The sequence below is a fragment of the Larus michahellis genome, chromosome 10 (genome assembly GCF_964199755.1).
Source record: "Larus michahellis chromosome 10, bLarMic1.1, whole genome shotgun sequence".
Taxonomy (NCBI): Eukaryota; Metazoa; Chordata; class Aves; order Charadriiformes; family Laridae; genus Larus; species Larus michahellis.
In genome coordinates this window covers 4,718,679-4,738,478 of record NC_133905.1, presented here as the reverse complement: position 1 = coordinate 4,738,478, position 19,800 = coordinate 4,718,679, and positions in this window count along the sequence as shown.

Here is a 19,800-nt window from a genome sequence, read left to right as displayed (position 1 = left end):
TTGACACTGCGTTGGCAGGGCAAGAGTCTGATGCCGTTGTACTTAAGATACTGCTTTGAACCATAAAATCAAATGAGGTCACATATATAGCACGGTGCATGAGTAAAGGCATCATAATCTGACACGTGTCTTTGGTGAAGCCTATTGAAGGCCTCCAAAGGGAGGTGCAATAGAAGGGTGAAGTGTTAATAGTTTCTTTGACTTTTTATGACTCCTGTTTTGCAAAGACTGATCATGTGCTATTGTTTTGAACTTCACTCATGTGTGTTCTATTTCCTAGATCTGCCTTTGTGATGGCCACTCCCAGAGTAATCAACCCTGAAGAAATCGATGTCTGGACTGATGAAGCTCAGTTTTATTCTCAGCTCCTCACTGAGAATATGGAAGTTTTTCATCCACCTGCATTTTTTCCAAAGCCTTCCTAATTTAAAGATCAGTAGATTAGTTCTGGCTGCTTTGATGTCAGCTGTTCCATGTCATCTGCACATATTCTATTACTTCTGAGATCCCAAAACCACATGTGAAATGTGCCAGGCAGGCTTTCTGTTGCCTGGCATTTTGTGTATGGGGGTACACGGGGTCTGTGTTTAAATTCTGAGACAGGTATGCCAAGCCTGGATTTCAGTGAACCAAGAAGTTGTGATGACACCACAGGTATGAACTATAGTACAGAAATGTTTAAGCCAGTAAAAGCCAAATCTGCTGCACTTGGTGGTGTTGAGACCAAGGCCCTAATACCTGACATTGGGTTTTCTTTTTTAAGTGGGTACAATACCAGGTCAGTGTTAGGCTACTGCAGCTGGCTTGTGTCCACGTAATGTGAGTACCTCTGTGTTATACCTCCCCACATTTCCTATTTTGTGTGCAAAAATGTCTTGGGACACTCTTCTGCTTGTTGAGGAGCACCCAAGGGATTCTGCTGAGTTCAGCCTCGTTTCTCTTCTCTCTTCCTTAATGAATGGGCACTGAATGATATTTTAGTTCCAGAAAGAGCATCCTTTAAACTCCACGTGTCAATTGTAGAGTACACCCTGCACAGAGCAAACAAGTGTCAGGCAGACAGGAAGAGGATCAGGGTTACGAAAATGGCCACTCAACACCATGGACCTCATGAAAGTTCTGTGTTCCTACAGAGACAGAGCTAATTTGCCTCCACACCGAAGCACTGAAGACTGGCAGGGGCAGAAGCAGCCCATGTTTGGATGCATGAAGATTCTACATTATGAAAACCTCCCAAAAACAATACAGAGGGAAAAATAAAGTGTTTCAAAATTTGAGCCCAAAGGAAAAGCAAACTGATGTCTAACAAAAGACTGATTTTCTTCTCCCGTGGAGAGGTGTCTGCCACTTACTCGAGCTGGCAAGGCAGCGTCTCAAAGGGCAGTTTAACCAAGTTGCATAAGGCCTTGGCTGGGTGGCTGTAGAAATATAGGGCCTCTTATCTGAATGCTGGCCACAGCTGTTACAGATCTTGAAGGAATTATCTCTGTGCCTGTCAAACATCTGCTTTGTTAGCAAAGAGGCTGAAATACTAGTGGTGCACAGGACACACTGCAGCTCATGGGGCAGAGCCAGGAGGCAGCAAATGGGAGCTTTTTTCCCCTGGTATCAGCAACCTGATGTCCCATGTGTAACTTGGATGGATGGATAGGCCCTAATCCCTCTGCGCTATATAGACCGGTACCTTGTCATAGAAAAAGAGCCAATGTGGTCCAAGCACTGATCTCAGTGTCTTTGGTAAGCTATAAATCATCTACAGCTCTCATGAATATTCTGGCATGTAGCCTACAGAACTACATTTATTTTCTCTCTCACCAGCCAGGAATTGTTCCAGATAAATGTGGGCAGACACAAAAGGGCTGATGCTAAAAATCAGGATGAGCATTGGAGCTCTTTGACGTTAAATATTTTCTTCCTTTTCTGTCTTCCCTCCCTTAGTCATCACTATATTTTTCCTCTACAATACAGGCACAGTGCTTCCTCTGTGAACCAAGCTACCTACCTTTCCATATCTCTGGTACTCTCTCCGTTACCAACACCCCCACAGCACGTAACAAATGCCCTTAGAGAGCCTGGCCACAGGGAGTGTGGGATGTCTGTGTATTGGGTAACTAGAATACTTTGTGTTCTCTTGTGTGTGTTTTTATGCTACCACCAGTCCCATAAAACCCCTTGAAAACTGCCCATTGCTGGGACTCTGCACATTTGCATGTGGGTCTGGATATGGTCCATGTGCAACGTGAACCTTCACTCCCACAAAATGTAGACACTGTGGAAGAATCTAGTCCAAATATGAGGACTGGCCACCATATGGGGATACCGATTTTGTGTTTTGTCCATCCAAGACTCTCCTTTGTGCTCTATCAAAAACCACTGGCACTGAAGAGGAGGATGGTAACAGTATGAATGGATGAACAACCAAATGAATGAACATAAAGGGTTGTCCTGAGGTCTCTCTCATCTGTTTTTCCCCTGGTAGAGACATCTAGGTGTTCCTACAGTGTGTTCCTGAGCTGTTTATCCATGTCTTTTTGAAAATATCTCAGTTCAAAGTGACGCAGCTTCACATTTTCTTTATATGTATAATCAAATGCAAACAATTAAGATTGCCTAACTAAACTCTGTGACAACTAAACCTGTGCCAACAGGTAACTACAGTTCAAAGGACCTTTTACTCAGTTAGCAGGTTGGACAGCATTTCCTCCACACCCTAACCAACAAAGTTATGGTGTAACATCTAACAGAACCTTCCTGTCAAAATCTCCAGTTTTAGGGTGAGCTCTCGGGCCAACTGAGGCCCCAGGTTGTGAAGGACACCTCTGGGCTGAGTAGAAAATCAATGCATGACATTCAATGTTCAACCAAAAAAGTGGGAATGCATCCATTTCAGGCTCTATGCAAGACCGCAAGGCTATTGCCAGTTCTATGTGTGTCAGCTGGAAACTAACAAAGCAGTATCACCTTGCAACGAAGACAGTCTTATCAAGGACTACCGACTAATTTCCATTCCAGTTATGTTGCTGCAATTTTTATCTCATTATTCTCAATGACACCGGGCAGAGGAGGTGTTAATATAAAGGAAGATTGTGTTTCTAGTTACAGCTTAACACTATAAAGCAGAGAGAGTGTGTTTTGTTCCAAGCTTTGCCATAGATCTGGGTTGCTTAACATACCTTTGCCTCAGGGCTTTTCATCTGCAAAGTGGTGTGAGCAGTTACACTTAGCTGTGAATCTAAAATCATTACTATATTTAAAGTGCTTTTTCTGGAAGATAGTGCTGGTACATAAATATCATTGCAGTGCAGGTGGCTTGGCTATACTTCTTACAGGAGCAATCGCCTCCAAGTGTGTGCTCAGACGCTGTGGGTTGGAGATTCACATAGTTAAGGTTGTGCTCATCATTCATGTGGACAGTTGGATTTAGTTTAGCGAGGGCTGGAGGTGGTATTTGGCTAGACAGGTCTCATTGTCTGAATGAAATCTGAATCTTCAAAGAAAGGAGGGCAGCAGGGAACGCGTTCAGCCAAGGACGGGCTGTGAGATATGGGGCTCTTCAACTCCCAGGTTCCAATTCAATAAAGTTAGAAATCACATGGCTTTCTTGCTATCTGGCAGCCAGTTGGGAGCTTGTTGCATTGAATTGGTGAATTTTACTACCAAGTCACAGGACAAGTGACTTCGTGAGCTCTAAGAACAAGCTGGGAACAATGAAGAAAACTGAATAAATTATATCCATCTAGGGCAGTGGTTTGGTAAAGGAGTGATGTGTGAGAGGCATGAATTAAGTGTTAGTCTTACAGCTCTCTTTTTTTTTTGTTAGAGAAGGATAGACTTTACAGCAGATGAACACCAAGGCTTCTTCCCAGGCAATCAACTAGGTCAAAACCTTCTGTCAGCTCTGTGGTGCTTTCTGTGAAACTGGATGATGGTTCTGATGCACTCACAGTGCGGATGATGGAGAACTCACAGTTCAAACCTCACATTTTCTTTGGTTTGTCTGAGAAGACAGGTTAACCTCCCCTTTTGAAAAAGGTTTCTTTTGTCTTCATACTTACAGAAAAGATGGATGTGAATACAAGGGAGAGGTAAAAGGATGGTTTGCCAGCATGGCCTGGGCACCTGCAGGATATAAAAATGTGACTCATGGATGCACAGTGATATTATAAAACCTGCACTAACCATGTGCAGGCTTCAGAAGGGTTTTTACCCCGAAGAACCTGAACTGGAGTCCTGACACTTTCAGCTCTGGCCTTGTGTCACCTCCTGGTTTTCAAACCAACGTTATGCCTCAGCTGGTGGCCGTTTAAAAAATAGCCCATGGCTTCTTGTCTACTGCAGAAGTACCAGCCCTGTGATTTCTGAAATACCTTGCTAATTTGAAAACAAATCCCGAGACACACTGCAGGCTACCAGGTGGAGAAAGGGGTTTCCAAATTTCTGCCCACCCCAGCCTCATCCCTGGGGAGAGCTCTCACTTCTCCACAGGCTCCAGAGCCTACTTGTAAAAAGTGATGAGGGACCAGCGTGCTTCTCTCAGTGGGGAGCTAATTAGCAGCCCTGGGTGAAGCACTGGGAAAAAGGTGGCTATTTTCTAGCAATACCTCAATTTTCCTCCCTGCTGAAGGAGGCCGCGGTGGTCAGGGCTCCTGATTGGCTGAAGGTGCCCCATGTGACCGGGGAAGCCATTTTAGCTGATGGGCCATGAGGGGAGCTGGGGGGTTTGTGAGTCCTCTGGTCAGCAGTGGTGAGTGGGCTTGCTCAGTTTCCAAGTGTGTATGTTAAGAGCAGCTGTGTGAAATCGTATTTACTGTGGGGGGGAAAAAAAAAAAAACAACAGTCTGGCTGCTCTGGAGGTGGGAGAAGTGAAGTACTGGTCTTGTCTCCTCATCCCAAGCATGGATCCCAAGGATCACCATGGGAGATACCTGTCCCGGTGGAGCCTGCAGGGCCTGGTGGACAAGTGCCTAGGGGAGTAGGTAAGTCTCTGCAGGCCTTTGGGGTTTATTTATTTGCATAGTGTTGGCTTGGTGGTGCAAAAACCGGTCACAGCATGTGTGTGGGAACATATGCTTGCTTCACCCTCTGGTGTTTTTGGAGAATTGGACTGAGCCATGAGAATTTGGAGCTCCTGGGTGCGTATTTCTGTGATGTTTGGTTGCTTTCTTTTGACTCTGCTTTCTTTATCCATCTTAGTTTCCTGTCTGTCTCCGTTTGCTTGGAAACTTACAGTGTCTCTTTCTATTGTTGCAACAACATACTTTAGGTAAGGGGGTGTGAGTTTGCATTGTTGGCTGGCTGGAACTGAAATATTGGGAGGTTAGCTGATATAAACGATGTCAAGAGAAAGGCCTGACTGCAGTGTGCATATGTTGTCCTATGCCTAGGTGCAGTCCTGGAGCTGCTTTTCTTTATGCATATGGGGTTTATGCATCTCTTTACACTTCACTTTTAAGTTTGTGGCCACAGAAGCGGAACTTGCCAGATGTAGCTGGCGTGGTTCTTGTATATGAAATTTCAGGGTGGGGACAGCATTTCTGGGCATTTTCAGGTGGAACTGGTTGTCCCAAGCATGAAACAAAGCAGTAAATCATGGGCAAGAAAACAAGCCCCCAAAGCGACTGTTATCTACATTCCTTCAGTGTTAGCAAATAAGAATTAAACTTATGATTGTGTAATTGGGGAAACTAAGGCAGGGAGTGGCCAAAACCACACGTGAAATCTTTGAAAGAGCTTGGAGTGTCACCTAAGGATTCTGGCTGTGACGTCTGGTTAGAATTGATGATTTTGGGTGTCTCAATGTGAGAGTTTTAATAGAGCTTGGGGGGGTGGGGATGTGTGATTTGTTTTTTTTTTGTTTTTTTTTTTGTTTTGTGTTGTCCCTGTCTGTGTCTCCCTTGTCCTGCTCCCTCTCCCCACCCGAGATGTTCACTCCTATCTATAAGATATAAGGTACCTTTCCAGTGCAAAATTGTTGGGTGCTGTAGAAGTGAATTGTCTGGAATAATATGTGGTTTTGAAAAATCCTTACCTTGCTATCCACCTGCATCCTTGAGTAAGAAAGACTACCTATGGGAAATAGTTCCACATGCATGTATGCTGAAGCTAGAGCCTAATCCAGAGAAACCTGCTTAGCTTTTGTTTGCTGTAGTGCACAGCTGAGTATGGGCTTCCAAGGACATGACTTAGCATTCCTAAAATGTGAAGGACTTATACAGGGAACAGTGGATGTAGCCACAGACCTGTCAGAGTGTATCTTTCTGTGTGTGACTGGTGCATGTTGTTGGAATTGGGGTTTCACTTTAAGGAAATAGCAGATGGGACAGTGAAAGGGACAAAGAGAAGTTAAAGCTTAGCGTGTTTGGCATGTTAATGTGGGCTCTGACAGCTCTAAGGGGACTGTCCCAGAGGCTTGTGCTGGTTAGCAGTTTGGCTCACCACAGGTAATAGGAGGCTGCACTCATGAAGAACTAAATGTGCGAGTTTATTAAAATGCCAGTAGCCCGTTGTGTTTCTCCGGGATAAATTTCTTGTTGTCTTTCATCACACTTCATAGAGCATGTTGAGACACAAATTGAGAATGCTCTGCTGTTCTTGTTCGGAAGCAGGGAGTGTTCCTGTGAATGGGAAAGCTCCATCGGGATTAATCATGGGTGATTAGGCATCTAATGGCCTCTGCAGCTCTTTAGATCTGAGGTCCAGAGCAATAGCTGATGCAAAAATAGTGTGTCTGTGATGGTAAGAACTAGCATGCAAGGGCATGTGTACTGCCCTGTCTATAGGCATGTACACGAGTTCTGTTTTCCCGGCCTTGCAATTTCATACTTCGACCAGGTTATGTCTCACTGCTGTCTGTATGATCTTTTATTCTTGTCCTCAAAAACAGAGTTAGTCAGCATTTTCTGAGTTTTTTTGGGAATTGCGAGGAACTACAAAGTTGCCAGGAGTGCGTGTAGAAGTCATACCAGTAAAGTCACCACCCAAAAAAGGGAAGATTGAAACTCACAGATTATTTTTTTTTTTTTTTTTTAGTGCTTGGTTTTTATGAGCAAGCAATGGATGCATTAAAAAAATTAATGAGACAGTGGTGGGAATGTGATAAGTGAAATCTGTGTTTGCTCTATGTGTGTATGTATTTTAAGTGACGGGTCTGCATGTGGGTGACTTTAAGTGACGGGAGGAGAAAACGCACTGAACCATCCCTTTTAAGAAGCGTCACAATGCCTGTTTCAGATCTAGGCCTGCTACTGATCTATTCAGTCCTTCCTCTGGGGAGTTTCATGGACGGTCTTAATTTCTGTGCGCCATCTCTCTTCATGCTGCTCCATGTGCGTGCTGTGAGAAAGAAAGATCTTGTTGTCAGATACCTAAAAATCTATTTCAAAGTGCAGTAAAAAGCATGAGATGTCTTTTTCTATTCTACATTTGTACAGCTCCTGCTCAGCAGGACTGCTCACGACTGAGATCTTTTATCTCTATATCAATACAGAAGACTAGTAAAATAAGATGCTACCTGGGGCAGGCCAAATTCCTAAATCTGACCAATGCGAAAAAGCAAGGCTCGTTGAATGCCAAATAGACCATCTGTCAACATGTTATGCCAGGTTTCTGGAAGACCAGCAATACAAGTCAAATTGTGAAACTGTCTAAAACGTTGCATAGATAATAGTTCGTGATATGAAACATTTAAGTTGTGATGAAGGTGCAAAAAATCCTGCCATGTAAGTCATGCTGTCTGGGAAGGGAGCAATCAGACAATAGCAGTTCAACTGACTCCCCAAACCAGCCTACTAATGATGCTTGACATATCGCAGGGCCACGCACTTGAGGTGAGACTGATGTATTTCAAAAGCCTACATAGGCAAGTATGTTGCTGTCAATTGTTTTATTCATGTTCTTGGAAGGTACCTCTCAGGAAAGTATCTTTACTGAGACTCATGTGGTAAGTCCCTGTTGTAATGATTCATATAAAAGAAGGTGTAGGCCCTTGATCCCCACTGAATACTTGTTTGCATCCTGATGACTTTTAAGAATGAGTAGAATATGGGGTGATCAAAGCTAAGCCCAGGCTGAGTGGAGTGGAGGAAGGAGATATTGCTAAATGAATGCTGTGCTATTAATTACTGAGCAGATGCCTCCCAGATTGTAAAAACAGTCTTTTTGCAAGGCTGCCTCTGGGAGGCAAGATGCAGCTGAATAGATTCCAGCCTGACAACAGTGAGAAGGTGGCCACGGCACTCGCTTAAAGTTGCTGCTCCAATACCTGTGTTGAGATTAGGAATGCTCTAGGCTTCATCATGTTCTCCAGATGAATGCTTGTCCGTCCCGAGTTCCCATTTGTGTGATTAAGGGCTTAACCCTTTGGGTTTTTTTGCGATATTATGCACTATTTTATACCAACACTTGTTTAAGTGCCCCAGGTGGACTTGGGTAGAAATGGAAAGCTCTTCAGACTGCAGGTTTTTCCCTGAAGTAGAGAACCACATTAAAGTGGTCTTGCAGATCCATCCACTATGGCATTGCCCTTTACCAACAGTTTTTTTCCTGCATTTCTACTCCAGTTGTGTGTCCTTTTTCTGCTGACTTCCATCTTGTGGAGGGAGATACTTCCCAGTGTACACTCCAGTGAGAGGACATGGCCTTGGGCCCTGATCCTGTACGTGGGAGTGTCCTTACCCTAGTTTCCATGAGTGTGCTACAAAAACCTGCTGGTTTCTGTACTAAAATTAAGTACAGGTGTGCATGTTTGTGGAACTGGGGCCTGAGAGAACAGAAACAGAATGTCCCAGAGAGCCTGTGGTTTTCATTTTTAACCCTCTGATGTGTATGTGCATTGAATTTGTTCTTGAAATGCATTCACTTTGCTGTATCTACTTGGTAGTCCTTTTGCCAGGAACAAAAGGAAGAACAGAAATGTTTTAGTTTGTGATAGTTGGTTTTGATAGGGGGTGGGATCGGTTTCTAATTTGACAAGGTAATCATCCCTGTCTTACAGGGTCTTGTCCAAGCATCTCTTGATGTGTAGGGGTTTTATGGGCACAGATCTTCAATGTCAGAAAAATAGTGGGTCTCTTGAGGGCACCTGGGATGGCTAATGGAGGGGCCTCTTAAGTTCTGTCTGTAGGAAATTTATGAAGGCATGGAGCCAGTGTCATTCTGCAGTGTGAGAAGTTTTGAAGAATACATATGTGGCTGTCTTGTGTAGGTGACAAATGGATTTCATGGGTGTAGAGAGACTGTGTGCTCAGGGTCTATATCTTAAAATGTTTCTGGACGTGCAAAAACAACTGAAGGAAAGCTTAGGGATCTGGGATGAAGCTCTGAAATGGAAGACTGGCTTTCAGTACAGTTTTACAGATTGGCAACTATATATAGGGTTGTGCTGATAGTGCCCTGGCTTTTTTAGTGACCTTTGTTGTGGGGTGTTTTTTTTTTTTTTAAAGCTGTTGCATATGGAGTTATAAATCACAGTGACAGTCATAACTCAAAAAACCCAGAAAATAATAATAAAAAAAATTTCCTTTATTTCTGTGCATTCTCATTCTTTCCTTTGATTTTTTTGTGATTTCCAAGTGACTGAAGACTGCATTACTACTGTTGCAAAGATGACAATCATCACTGCTACAGGAATCGGATACCTGTTACTTACCAGGTCTTCCTTGAGTCATTGGTGAGGCAGTACTGTGTACCTGCAGGGTGATTCAGCCTGTACTAAGACCTTCGGTGAAATAACATCTGGATGTGCCTGGCTATTTCTGTAGGCAATGGGGAACAGTTATCACAATTCCAGAGTTAGGAGCATGTGGTAGAGATCAGGCCATACCCCATGAAGATCCATCTTCTCGTCAGTGCTTGTTGCCAGTGGGCACCTTTTCAGCAGGAACATCCTGGTGTAGTGGTGCCTAAGCCTTTTTCAGAAATGCTGGTTTCCTGCAATTCCTGTTCCTGCTCTGATCTTCAGCCTTGTCCTGTGTTGAGCAAGGTTTCTTGAGACTAACTGTACCCTGTGCTGACTAACGGGTAGAGAGATGATTATGGACTTAAACTGACAGTATCCTCAAACTATGGGAAATCCTCTTTAACTTGGTGGCATGCTGAAGTGTGACACTTGTTTGATAGAATATAACTCTTTGGTGTCTGACTGGATTTGTTTGATGCTTGCTTCCAGTAATACTGGACAAATTGTGTTGTGTAGGATTTTAGGGGAAGTAAGTGCCTATGGAAGGCATCGATGCTGTGGAGACTTGAAGACGGGCTTGGATTGCAAAGTTCAGCACTGTCTGGCAGTCAAAAAGGTGACAAAGCTAGCCCAGACCACTCTGGAAAAGGGGAGTGACTGTGATGCTTAGATCTGCTTGCAAATATTTTTTTTTTGCCCCGATTTGGGGATTTAGATATGTTCAGATTGATCTATAGCAGCTCACAGAAGAGAGATGGTACAGTTCCCTGCACCAGAAGTAGCCATTGCTCCTCCTTGGAGCCTGGCAGAAAGTGTCATCGTGCTGCAGCAATCCCAGGCTTTAGCACTGAGGGCAAGGAGAAAAATACCAAGAAGGGAGGGAGCTTTCAGCTACTTTAATGTTAATTTTTTTGCTGTGGGGTTTTTAACATATGGTGTTTATGGCAGAAACCTGTGACCCAGAGATAGGTGGCACCTAATTCAGAGCCCACGTTGTGTCACTGCTGTTCAGGAGGCAGCAGGGTCACCTCACTGGGCAAGAACACGTGCTGAGCTCTTCTCCCCATCTCCTGCAGTTACGTGCACGTGTGTCTGTGTGTTCTCGTGCTGCAGTAGCAGCCGGAGGCCCTTCCCACTGCAGAGCATCTGTCATCATGTGTTTAAAATAATCTGAAGCTAAAATGGGAGCATTCACTTTCCCTTCCTCTCCAGCCAGGGCCCAGAACAGGCATCAAGAGTCTGCCTTAAAGACTTGCAAGTAAATTGTGCAAGATCTTGGCAACGAAGGCATGTGGCGCATGTCTCCACAGCTGGGGAGCTGTTGCAGGAAAGGGTCAGGGGACCCTCTGCAGGACTGTGAAAGATGCCAACATAAAAGCCCAGCCTGCGTTGCCAAATTACAACTCCTGGGGTGACGGAAGGGAGTACTTGTAGGAGCACTGACCTTTGGATTTGCATTCCTTATAATGTGTTACATCCAACCACAAGTCTTCAAATTATGTAGAGGAGTAATTTTCCCAAACAGTACGCTTCTGTTTTCCAGTGACGCATAAAGGCGAGGTAAACGGTAAGAAATAAAACATGATTAATTTAATGGGGATGACAGCAAGACAGAGGGCTGGTGGTGGATCACTTACTGCAGGCCTGAGAATGCCAGCTTCTGGGTGGAGATGAACACTGAGAAAGTGCTCAGTTAATCCCGCTGGAGGCCTGTGAACTGCTTGTGCTCACCCTCAGTCATGAGCTGCCGTGGGAACTCAACTGTGTTTGTGTCTTGTCTCTGAGGATGCCTGTACAAGAGTGATGGTTCTTCGTATAAACACCTTCCCTTTCAGGCAAACAAAACAACCTGTGCTCAGCCGAGTATTTGCAATTCACCCATTTTGTAATTTCTTTGTCTCTTGCTACTTTTTCCCCTAAATATTTTCCTGTTAATCATAGCAAAGTCCAACAAGACCTTCCCAAAACTGTCTCTCTCCTTGGCTTTTGTCTGTGGTATTTCTAGTGTGTCTACAGAGAATTGTTAACTGAGTTGGATCCTAATTCATTAGGTGCAACCCTTTGTATTGCTCCTTGTTACTGAAGTCTTTGCACTGCTTGGAAGTCTAGGGTTGTTTTGAGCTGGGTTTAGTATGGGAGCAAATTCCCTGTGGCAGTGGGAATCGTATTGTATGATTTTTGTACTTCAGAAGCAAAATGACCACATATAACTTGAAGGTAATTTAACTTGGGTTTGCGAGAACTGTATTGTCTGGGGTGGGAGCTCTGCAGGGAGCTCAGTAGACTATAGCTGTTCAGTCTATAGGTGGTGTAGGAATGTGATTTTGGTTGGCAAAGCTAGGCCAAGTAATGTCTGCTCCTCTCCCATAGTGTTCCTGCTGGGTCGTGCCAATGTGACAGTTTGTAGGGCCTCAAAGTAAATCTGAATATTGAAATGAACCAGGCTAAGAAAGCCCATCTTGGGGAGGGGGGGGGGGGAAGGCATTAGGCTTGAAGGGTAAGGCTGTCCCCAGCAGCAAAGGCAGTTTATAAAAGTGTTTGCAGAACTTAATGGCACATGGAGTGGTGGTACAAATTCTACTACAAATCCTTTTAGTAGAGTCTAGGAAATCGGTGAAAGCACCTCAAGGTTTGTCATCACCAATGACGCTAGACTTCTGTTTGAAGACCCTGCACTGTTGTTTTTGTTTTTTTTTTTTTTTTTAGTAGCATTTTTGTTCTGTGTTGTAGCCTGCTGCAAGGGACAGATGGTTAGCCAAAGAGTTGAGGCTTGAATCCATGAGTGGATTCAACCCAGGCTGGCCCCTTCTTAAAGGACAGACACTAACTGATAGACAAAAGTTTCTCCTGGATGGGCTTGTATCCTCACTGTCTCCCAAGCAAGATGTGTATATGGTACCTACTTCCTACTTAGCATAACTGATGGGAATTTATGCAGGGGTTTTTGCTAATCTCATTTAGCTAAGACCTTCCTGCTCTGCTGCAGAGGAACAGCGTAGACTGGTGACAAAAGCAATGTATTCTATACTCTGTATGTCTCCTTGCTGAATCTGAGTCAGCTAAGGAATAACAGCTCCACGGACAGATGAGGGGCGGGATTCCTCATGGTGCTGGCACTCTGCTCAGAACAAAGGATTTCCCTTAGAGCTACGGCAAGCAGACAAGTTTATGCAGAACTTCAGTGTGCATCAGAGGGTATAGTTCTCTTTCAGGTGATCTGCTTTCATAGTGGATTCTTCTAGGCTCTTCCTTAAGCTGTTGCACTCGCTGGCTTTAGGTAAAGGATGATGTTTCAGAGTCTAATATCCATGCTTTGGTGTGTCTGAAGCACAGGAATGCTGAATTATCTATTCTACCTCAGCACAAGGAATCAGTCAAGGGGGAATGAGATATGAGACACTTTCAAAGGCCAAAAAAACAAAAAGCATCTGAAATAGGAAGAACTATGGCCCATGGATCTTTTCCCTGTCTCCCCCCTACTTCTTAAGGTTGAAACCGTGACCTCCTGGAAGGCTAAAAGGCTTTAACACCAGAAATGTATTCTTAATCTGGGGAAAGTTATATTCTGAGGAATACTTTGTGCACAAGGCCACATCTTTGCTGGTATAAATTCACACAACTCCACTAACTGGCCATGACCCAGTTCAGACTTGCAAGCGTAGTCTCCTCCTTTTACACATCACTGTATCTCAGTCTTAACAGATCTGTCACTGCCCAGTGACAGAGAAAGAAGTGTAATGACAGAGGGATGTTTCTGTAGTAGCCATTTGGGTGCTGAACATCAGAAGCTTCTCTGACTGTTTCAAAATCAAAGCAACTTACTTTGTAGTATCTGTCACTGATTATGTAATGCCTTCTTTGCAGCCCTTAAAATGTGAAGTATACTGCATGCAGTAATTTTGTTGCCTGTAGCAGGAATTACATAGCAAACTGCTGCTGGAATTAGAGTGGAGTTCTATGTACTGTGTAAGTACTACGGAGTACTGTTTACTATACAATAGATTACATAACAGTCCTAGTTAGCAATACCCGATTGAACAATAAGATACAAAGAAGCACATGAGATCACTTTACATGTAGTTTAAAAACCTCTAAAGCTGTAAGACAAAGTGGGTATCTTATATTTAGAGTGACCTGAGTCATCCTCAATAGTGCTGACTCCCCATATGACAGAACTTTAGTCATATTATAGAGGTTACTGAATCAGGACTTGCCTGTGGATACCCTTGTATGCGTGAGTAATTGTGCTGAAGTTAATAACACTTGTTGATAAAGTACAGCTTCTGGGAATTGGGTCAGATCAGGCCTTGGTATCTTATTGTAGAACATATTGTACCGTAACATACTGTTCTATTACACATAGGCTTCTACTGATAGCTTACAGTGCTGCAATAGCTGTGATTAGCGGCAGCTCTTCTCCTGTACAAACATCTGTCTTTCCCGAGTAGATTTTCTGCATAATTCTCCTGTTGGCTGTTTCCAGAGTGTCTCATGTCAGAGGTGTTCTGCCACTTCTGAGCCAGGAAGATGTGGGAAAACAAGGTGAAAAAGCACCTTTATGTTAACACAGTAGGAAAGTGTCTCTGCAAATGATGCAAAGGTCAAAGCTTTAAATCTTTAGACTTAATGAACTGAGATGTTAATAAGCAACCAAAAGGTGGAAAAGTCTGATAAGAGAAAGTATAGTACAGATGAGGTTAGAAGCAAATAAAACATTTGTTCATATGCATAAAGCTCTGTTCTAAGTTTTTAATGCTGCAATCACCAGCAGCAGAATGAAGTTGCATAACTAGTCCTGTCCTGCTCAGGTATGCATGCCTTGGATGAGCTACTAACCATCCTGATGTCCTCCTGACTTCAGGGTGCCCTGGCTCGGAACACTCCATCACATGTTCTGTTTGGTGAAGGCTCAGCCCTGCGGAAAGAGATGCCAAAGTGCCTCTTCAGCACAGAAAGGTTTGGGGTCCTTCTCAAACTTTGAAGAAATATTTGTGCTAGGGGGTGAAACAAGAACTTTTTTATTGTGTTGTTTTGCGATGTGTTAGTTAACTTGTGACAACAGTTACACAGTTGTAACCCTGCTGGATTTCTGATGAAATGGATCTTGGTTTTCCGTGTGTGTCTGCATGTTCCAGCTTCCCTTGATGAAAGTAGGCTCCAACAGCACTCATTGCCTGAGTCTTGCATTCAGTCAGCTGCAGGTGTATTTTAAAAGCCTGAGGCCAGACTCTGCTTCCATGTGAAGCTTGGTAGCTGAGAATAGCTCAGCTGATAATCAAAGTGGCTGAGACCAAAGCTGTTGTGCATAGCGCAGTGAGCAAAGGGGTTAGAGGAGCAACCAGCTGCTCTGAGAGGGCCAGATGTCATTGTGACCTTGCTTGATCACTGTTGTGTATAAGTGGCTTTTGTCAGGCAAATTAATTCAAACACTGACATATAACCAACAGCTGAGAAATCACACCCAGTGTTTGCTTAACCTGTTGCTTTGGGGGTCTGCCTCAGAGTTGTCTCACTCCTCTGAAATGAATACTGTTAAGGTCAAATGGTTTAACTCCTGGTTCCTGCTCGGTAATTTTGATCTGTTTGGAGTTGTCATGAGGCTTGCTTTGGTGCTTCTTTGGACTTCTTGGTAACCAAAGTGAGATGTATGCATTGCAGAGAGAAGAGGTAGGGAAAACTGTAAAGATTATAGAAACTGATGTGAGACCATATTAAAGGAGGAAGCGGATGATTTTCTGTTGCATATGCAACTTCCTGAGGTTACCCTGCCTAGTGCAGTGCTGGGAGGCGGGGGGAGTGCTGAACTGGGTCATAAAGGCTGCTTTGTTCATGAGCCTGCATTATGGCTGACTGACAGATTCTTGCAGTGTGCAGAGCCTTTTTAACCACTGAGAAGTAGGGCTTGCCCTACTGAACTACAGTGTGCAAAGCACTTGAGACACAAAGTTCTCTATATCTGTTTGTAATAATAGCTTGTGTACAGTAGCATTTTTTTGCTGCTCTTCTTTCTGATTTTTCCTTTGATTCTTGGCCTGTAGTTTAATAAACTCAACAAATTTACCTTCCTAGCTTCTTCTAATTGAAATTGGTGAGGCAAAATTACATGCAGGAATTAGTGCTGCCTTACACAAATCTGGTCTTCCTTCTGTGTTCATTATTCTCCATTCCCATGTCTTGATCTCTTCAACTAAACATGTTCCTCCCTCTATCCATAGAGCCTTGTTGCCATCTAACCTGCTTTTCCCCTTAGCAGGTACCGAACAGGCAAAGCTAGAATCTTGCCTTGATCTGATCAGGGAGATAGTGAAATGTTTAATAACAATTTACAGACTCTCTGAAAGACTGTAGCATCCAGACAGAGGAAAAGGATTGCTCAAGAAGCAGCCAAGGTCAAGGCTATAACTTGTAGGAGTTAGTTAAATTGAGCAGTGGAAAATGAAGGATGTATATCTAGAAAAAAAGTTTCCTGGTGGTTAACTCCTTGAGGTTGTTAGCATTTCCCAAGGGGTAAGATGGACTTGGTTAAACTAGATGCATACCTAGGACCAGGCTGTAAAGCTAGGATACAAGAATAAAGTTTTCTAGAATGTAAGTGCTTGAGTCTAGGAGACTGGCTTAGACCTTTAAGACTGGACGTGACTATTCTTTTTTTGTCCAAGTAGCATATTCCCAGTGCTGTGTTACTGCTGCAGTGGGCTGAATGACAGAGGGAGAAGGCTGTCCTGTTGAATTTCTACATTCTCTCTCATTTACCAAACCTCATGCAAACGTAAAATGAGAGATCTCAAAGGGACAGGATGGTAATGAGTACTTAAACAGCTTCTCCATAGAGTTGAGACTGTTGTTGATATGCTTCCTTTCTTGAGTAACAAAGGCACATCAGCTTTTCCAACACGAAAATATGACGTAAACTTTCCAGCCAAACTAACTCAATGATACACCAGTACCTGGTCCTTGCTGTATTTTTATATTTGCAATTGGTAATATAACAGCATGACAGTTACCCAAAAGTCTTTAAAAATGTAGCCTTTTCTGTAGCAAAGGCAGAATCCATAGGCAGAAATTACCTGATTTCTCTGCGAGGTTACTGCATTAGGTCATATTTTGTGGGTTTTTTTTGAGAAATAGTGGGATAGGAGGGAATTTAAGCCCAGGACAGGACTGTAATCTCCTTCAAATGGTCACGTACAGCTCAACTGTCAGCAAAATCATCAATTTACTACTGAGAAGATGTGTCGGTGTGCATTTCCCTTGTAGCTAGTGTTGTTATTTCTGATGCCCAGCTCAGAGGCTCTGTTATTCTACATGATGCGATTTCACAATGGTCTCCCTTGGAATTGTAACCAGTCAAGAGGAAACCAAGACTCTGATGATCTTTTCTAGGGATGGGAGATGCTGATTATTCCCTCTAGGATGTGACCTTATAAAGGGAGAGACTGATGCCAGCTAGGATAAGAACAGAAATTGGATTCCTCAGTTCTCAAACCAAACTTGAAGCTGACACTGTCTTCTCCAGGGTGTGACATTTGCAAATGTGTATTTTAAAAACTGGCCTCAAGCTGTGCCTGTGGGCTGGCAGGGCCCACTTGAGGCTGCTGTGGTGAGGACTAGATGTCCCTCAGTCTCTAAACCTCTGCTCAGCTGCCACCAGTGACACCTCATCTGAGTGTGATGGCATGTCTTGATGGTTTTCAGCATTTGCTTGTAAATCAGCAGGACCACCACTGTTTGTGGATGTCACTGTTTATTGCTGTTTTGCTTCTCCTATGTCTCTCTAGGCCAGGCCAGCCTGATTCTCAGTATCTGTGTGGGTTTGGGTGTGAGAATAGAGCAAAAAGAGAAAGACTGAAGTCATGGAGCAAGCTCAGAAACACGGGGTATCCAGTGACTGGCCGGGTGCTTACAGTGGACCTAAGCCGTTGGCTTCTTGTCATTTGAGACTGGAGTCAGTGTGTGTTTGTGCAAACACATGATCAGTAATCACCTCCTGGGTTTCTTGATGGGGTGCTTGTTCCAGAAACCACTGTCATTCAAGGTGGCTACCTTCCTGTTGCCTAGTTGATGGAGGTTAGCTAACGGTGCAGATACTCCACTGGAAGGTAAGGCTTCCTGTTACCTGCCAGGGAATGAAAAAGCAGGAGGATTTACAGCAAATGCAGCCAGTAGAAGGGAAGGTGTTATGAGCTGTCACAATTATGTGTTGTTCTTTAAATGAATTTTACAGCATCTGCTGCTGTCATTCCCAAATCATGTGTCAGGCTTGGATGTACCTTAAGGTGTGATCATTTGAACATAATAAATCTGGGCTTCCTTCTGTTTTCTCTCAAAACCCTCAGGCTGACAACTTTGAGATTGAATGTAAGTGTGAGCTGTATGGCACCTCTGATATGATATGGGGTACAAGCCGGATGGGGTTAACAGTGCAAGCTCATACCCCAGAATACCCACAAGCACTGTCCTCTGCTTACCTCCTGCTTCTACCTCCAGAAAACTTCTAGAGAGTGCATCAAGAGTGGCGGGTGAGGAAGAAAGGAGAGTATGAATCTCTTCTGCTAAACTTGGAAGTGGACATATGTATAGGGCAGAAGAGATTATGTACTAGGTTGAGTTTTCTCTGTTGGCTTATTGCCCCTTAACATGAGGGTTGTAGCCTTTCAAGATTATCACTGTTTGGGTAATGATAACTGGTTGGATGCCTTATTTAGAGTGTAAGAAGTAATGGTCAATAAGAGAAAAAAGTTGAGAGAGTTAAATGGTGAAGATCCACACTGGCTTTTATAAGAAACTGCACACCACATTCAGCAGGGGATAGGTAGACATGATTAACCTCTTGTACGTATTGCAGCCCTATTGTTTTGGTGGTAAAGATAGTGTTCGAGGTGCTTTTTCCTCTTCCCCTGCGTCTCCACCCCCTCAATGCTACAAAGATAGCTGTTGACCTAGAGCATCCCATCCTTCTCTGTTCAGCTTTTATGCCATGGCAGGTATTTATCTTTAGGCAGGAAGTGACGGGGTTAGTCCCTGCTGAGCTGTCAGATTAACAGAAGCTATTCAGGAGAAATCTGATTTACGCAGGAGTAGCTGTAAAAGGGAATGGGGGCAGAGAAAGGAATGATGGTTCAGGCCGGGACAAGATGCAGATACAGAGCTAAACAGTAAGGGGCAAAAATAGAGAGAAGCAAGCACGTGGTAAGAAATACTTCTTGCCCCTTTAAACTTAAGCAGTTAAACTCTTTATTTCTGTCTTTGTCTGATAAAAGCCAGATCAAGAGGAAATTGATGCTAAGTAAGAGGTTTAGAAAGACAGACCTTGCTGGCTTTAGTATTGACAGGCAAACTGTAACTTGTGGAGCAGTAAAATTGCAGTCTGAGCAATGTGGTTTTTTTCTCCTCTCTTCTTTTTTAAAAAAACAAACCCATGAACAACAAACACACCCCACCCACCCCCAAACTGGGAACGTCTTATGCAGAGCCCCAAGAGTGTTAAACTCAGGAACCTGCAGAACATGTTTTAAAGGGCAAAGTAGAGTGGCTGCAGCATTCCTGCCACTGCCACGTGCATGCTCATGCTGGCAGATGGTACCTTTGGCACTAGCTTGGAGGGAAGAGTTGGAATGATTTCTGGGTACAGAGTTTGGTGAAGGCGAATATAAAAAATGGGAGCAGCAGAAACAAAGTGATGGCACATGCGGTGTGCCTGAGGATGCTGTTTCAAATGCAGCCCTTCTACAAAAAAGGACTTGTGGATAAAAGCAGAAAGAACATCCTGTAGATAGGACTAGAACAGCCAGGGGCTCGATGTTCCTGCTCAGATCTCTTCCTGCAAGCAGCCAGAGCACTAGTGTGCTTAGGCAGCCTTCCTGGCTACTGGTTAATTCCTGTACTGTGCTGTACCTGGGGGCTTCTGGTTACAGGTCTTCACTGTACCTGGCTGGGTAAACAACAGGACCCACTATACCAGGGATAGGAAGAGCAGTTATGTTTAAAAGAAATTAAAAAAAGTTAGCTATGTAATACAGGTCTTCCCCAGCAGATAAATTCATGCCCTCAAAATCATACCTGATTTAGGGTGTAGCATGCTACAGAGCTGTTTTCTCCTGGGTACAGTTTGCCTGCTATGACTG